The sequence below is a fragment of the Entelurus aequoreus genome, linkage group LG28 (assembly GCF_033978785.1).
Source record: "Entelurus aequoreus isolate RoL-2023_Sb linkage group LG28, RoL_Eaeq_v1.1, whole genome shotgun sequence".
Taxonomy (NCBI): Eukaryota; Metazoa; Chordata; class Actinopteri; order Syngnathiformes; family Syngnathidae; genus Entelurus; species Entelurus aequoreus.
The window spans coordinates 23,562,797-23,568,436 of NC_084758.1; positions in this window are offsets into that span (position 1 = coordinate 23,562,797).

Sequence of the window (5,640 nt, forward strand, 5' to 3'; positions counted from 1 at the left end):
TCGTGCTCGGCATTACATTTCTTGAAACCAACAAACTTATACTAAAAACAAATTGTTCTTAATGAAAAGGCAACAAGGCTACAGCTTGTTACTCTCGGGGCAAATCATGTTATCTAAAAATGCATTTTTCCATGGATAACATGACATCATCGCGCCAAGTGCGTGCTCTTTCAGTCAATTAGTGCCCATATATACAGCCCGGCCCCCGGCCAAAATTGTTTTAATTATAATTTTGAAGAATTTACCTAAATGTGCATGAACTATTTCTGTTCAAAATTGTTTGAAATGTAAAATGTTTAAATATTAACTGTCAGTTTACTGTACTGTGCCAACTGTACTACAATATGAGTACATCTTTTCTATTGTTTCATTGAAAATAAAACAGCAAAGTCAATTTGGCTGTCATCTGTTTTAATTATGAGACACATTTGTGTCAAAATCATGATTTTTTTTTTCATGCTTGAAATAAGAAATTATTACTTTAAAAAAGTAGTTTTATACTTGTGAGTGTTGATGACACAGCTTTGCAACAGTTGATATTCTAGTTTCAAAAATGTTTTACTCAATATAGGTCATCAAATCTCAGCTACAAGCTGTAATATCTTACTGAGATCATTTAGGACCAAAACCCTTAAATCAAATAAAACATTTTAACATAAAATCTGCTTAGTGAGAAGAATTATCTTATTAGACAGAAAATAAGCAAATATCACCCTTATTTGAGATAGTCCGGTCCTGACCAAAACTTTGGTCTGTCAATCCAACAATGTAGTCTTTTGCTGAATTAGACAGGTAAGCAATCATCCAGAGTACCAAGATTCCATAGGATCTTTCAAGACACTTTAAAAGCAAATAAGATGCTGAAACGTGCAGAAGCGGCTAATTCTTCGAGGGTGAGTGGCAGCCCGATAAGGCAGAGATGACACCCTGCTTGGCTTGTTAGCACACACACAGAAGCGTGACCGTCAAAGAACATTAAGGACTTTTCACCACACTGAAGCCTTCCCCTCCGTGCTCGTAATCACCCTTCTATCTCCCGTCTGGTCCGAGCGAGGCTCTATCTGTTCACTTGAATAGCAGTGTGGAAAAGAAAATGGTAAAAATGTTCACTATGTCACAAAATGTTCATCACTTATACGACGACCACTAAGCAGTTATGCTTATTGGTTGTCTTTAAAAAAGACGATACTAATATTGCATTGATTACATGCTGATTGTACATAGTGGACACTACAGAGAAGAGGAAGCGAAAAGTGAAAGATTGAGAGAATAAAAAAATAGAGCACATGTTAAAGGGGAACTGCACTATTTTGCCTATTGTTTACAATCATTATGAGAGACCAGAACATACAGTCGCGATCAAAAGTTTACACATCACATAGAGGAAAGTTCTGTGGTCAGATGAAACAAAAATTGAGCTGTTTGGCCACAATACCCAGCAATATGTTTGGAGGAGAAAAGATGAGGCCTTTAATCCTAGGAACACCATGCCTAGCGTCAAGCGTGGTGGTGGTAGTATTATGCTCTGGGCCTGTTTTGCTGCCAATGGAACTGGTGCTTTAAATGGGACAATGAAAAAGGAGGATTACCTCCGAATTCTTCAGGACAACCTAAAATCATCAACCCGGAGGTAGGGTCTTGGGCGCAGTTGGGTGTTCCAGCAGGACAATGACCCCAAAAACACGTCAAAAGTGGTAAAGGAATGACTAAATCAGGCTACAATTAAGGTTTTGGAATGGCCTTCTCAAAATCCTGACTTAAACGTGTGGACAATGCTGAAGAAACAAGTCCATGTCAGAAAACCAACAAATTTAGCTGAACTGCATCAATTTTGTCAAGAGGAGTGGTCAAAAAAGAAGCTTGTGGATGGCTACCAAAAGTGTCTTATTGCAGTGAAACTTACCAAGGAACATATAAATAAATACATAAAAGAACCAAACTTCATGAATTTTTTTTGTGACCAACAAGTATGTGCTCCAATCACTCTATCACAAAAAAATAAGAGTTGTAGAAATGATTGGAAACTCAAAACAGCCATGACATTATGTTCTTTACAAGTGTATGTAAACTTTTGACCTTGACTGTACATCTTTTTTTAAATTTAGGATATTAAAGATGATAAACGCTTGGAAGATGCGGCGAATGGGAGTCACCATTGTAGCCTTCAAAACCTCTAAAACAACTTCCTCCACGCATTTATTTACGACTTCCGGCAACAAATATATATTATTCACATGTAAAAAAATACCTAAGTGTTTATTGTTTATTATGAGCGAACTGTGGTGCTGAATTTCCCCCAGGGATTAAAGTACTTTCTATTCTATTCTATTCTTTTGGAAAAACAAACACGTGTGTGTCTTTTCTAATCATGGCAGACTTGGTAACAGACAACGAAGACGTCTATTTTTGGACAAATGAGGAATCGCGACCTTATCTTTTTGAAGCTGAATATACAGAGGATGAACTACTTCTTCTAGAAGCGAGCACGAAGGAAGGGTGAGACGTTAGAGCATACGGAAGCCGTTAAAGTGAGGTGAAAGGGACTTTGGCGCTGTAAATGTGGAATTTGAAGCCATGCTATTTTGACATAAAGGGAGTGCTTACTCAAATAAACCGGAAAAAATGCTGACGTACAAGTTAAGTTATTTGTTTCCATAGCGAGCTTTCACAGCTAATACAGAAGCATGCCGATGTGTTACTACGCTAGAAAAATAATTGCTCAGTATTGGCTCTTACAATAACAATGTTGCTACAGCTTGGTTATTATACAGGTTACGGAACGTAAGTGAAGTATTGTTTACAGTTTTTGAATGCATTTTTCAAGTGATTTAGAGGTAGAATTGATTGCTCCCATTAGCTGCATTGCTAGCCACCAAAGAACAAGCTGATTTTTATATGTTAGAATGCAAAAAAACAACAACATTTGTCTTCTTGTCTCTCATAATAATTGGGAACAATATGCAAGATTCCAAAAAAGTGCAGTTCCCCTTTCTCCTCATTCTATAAATGGACTAAGTACAAACAGTAGCAATACCAGCGCTGGAGAGAAGACCGTGCCCGACAAAGTCTGGCGCGTTCACTCTAGATCAGGGATGTCAAACGTTCGGACCGAACTGTGTTTATGTGCTAAAAGCTTAATTTATGATTGTTTTTTTTATCAAAGTATAACTGTAGATGTCAACATTGTGTATGCGCTGAAAGATTAATTTATGATTGTTGTCTTTATCAAAATATAACTATAGATGTCAACATTGTATATGTGCTGAAAGATTAATTTATGATTGTTTATCAAAATATAACTATAGATGTCAACATTGCGTATGTGCTGAAATATTCATTTATGATTGTTATCTTTATGAAAATATAACTATAGATGTCAACATTGCGTATGTGCTGAAATATTCATTTATGATTGTTATCTTTATCAAAATATAACTATAGATGTCAACATTGTGTATGTGCTGAAAGCTTCATTTATGATTGTTGTCTTTATCAAAATATAACTATAGATGTCAACATTGTGTATGTGATGGAATATTATTTTATGATTGTTGTCTTTATCAAAATATAACTATAGATGTCAACATTGTGTATGTGCTGAAATATTCATTTATGATTGATGTCTTTATCAAAATATAGCTATAGATGTCAACATTGTGTATGTGCTGAAAGATTAATTTATGATTGTTGTCTTTATCAAAATATAACTATAGATGTCAACATTGTGTATGTGCTGAAATATTATTTTATGATTGTTGACTTTATCACAATTTAACTATAGATGTCATTATTGTATATGTGCTGAAAGATTAATTTATGATTGTTTATCAAAATATAACTATAGATGTCAACATTGTGTATGTGCTGAAATATTATTTTATGATTGTTGACTTTATCACAATTTAACTATAGATGTCATTATTGTATATGTGCTGAAAGATTAATTTATGATTGTTTATCAAAATATAACTATAGATGTCAACATTGTGTATGTGCTGAAAGCTTCATTTATGATTGTTGTCTTTATCAAAATATAACTATAGATGTCAACATTGTGTATGTGCTGAAAGATTAATGTATGATTGTTGTCTTTATCAAAATATAACTATATATGTCAACATTGTGTATGTGCTGAAAGATTAATTTATGATTGTTGTCTTTATCAAAATATAACTATAGATGTCAACATTGTGTATGTGCTGAAAGCTTCATTTATGATTGTTGTCTTTATCAAAATATAACTATAGATGTCAACATTGTGTATGCGCTGAAAGATTAATTTATGATTGTTGTCTTTATCAAAATATAACTATAGATGTCAACATTGTGTATGTGCTGAAATATTATTTTATGATTGTTGACTTTATCACAATTTAACTATAGATGTCAACATTGTATATGTGCTGAAAGATTAATTTATGATTGTTTATCAAAATATAACTATAGATGTCAACATTGTGTATATGCTGAAAGATTCATTTATGATTGTTTATCAAAATATAACTATAGATGTCAACATTGTGTATGTGCAGAAAGATTCATTTATGATTGTTGTTTTTATCAAAATATAACTATAGATGTCAACATTGTGTATGCGCTAAAATATTAATTTATGATTGATGTCTTCAGCAAAATATAACTATAGATGTCAACATTGTGTATGTGCAGAAAGATTCATTTATGATTGTTGTTTTTATCAAAATATAACTATAGATGTCAACATTGTGTATGTGCTGAAAGATTCATTTATGATTGTTGTTTTTATCAAAATATAACTATATATGTCAACATTGTGTATGTGCAGAAAGATTCATTTATGATTGTTGTTTTTATCAAAATATAACTATAGATGTCAACATTGTGTATGTGCTGAAATATTCATTTATGATTGTTATCTTTATCAAAATATAACTATAGATGTTAACATTGTGTATGTGCTGAAAGATAAATGTCTGATTGTTGTCTTTATCAAAATATAACTATATATGTCAACATTGTGTAAGTGCAGAAAGATTCATTTATGATTGTTGTTTTTATCAAAATATAACTATAGATGTCAACATTGTGTATGCGCTAAAAGATTAATTTATGATTGATGTCTTTAGCAAAATATAACTATAGATGTCAACATTGTGTATGTGCAGAAAGATTCATTTATGATTGTTGTTTTTATCAAAATATAACTATAGATGTCAACATTGTGTATGCGCTGAAAGATTAATTTATGATTGATGTCTTTAGCAAAATATAACTATAGATGTCATCATTGTGTATGTGCAGAAAGATTCATTTATGATTGTTGTTTTTATCAAAATATAACTATAGATGTCAACATTGTGTATGTGCTGAAAGCTTCATTTGAGCTCGCGAAATGTAGACGTCCCTCGCTCCCCTCACTCGCAAACACATTCATCACAATTTCATAAAGCAAAACTGACCTTAACCAAGCTCCCTCCACTGAGGCCGCCTTGCATTGATATGAAGCACAATCAATGGGCTGATTTATTAGTCTAATTGAGCTGCATTTGTGCACACTGAAGTAGTAACACTAATTGTTCTTCCAGTGCAGATTTTAAAGCCTTTATCCCCTCTCTCGCATCGGGATACTTATCTTCTCGTCAGGCGGCAACAGGACGCAGA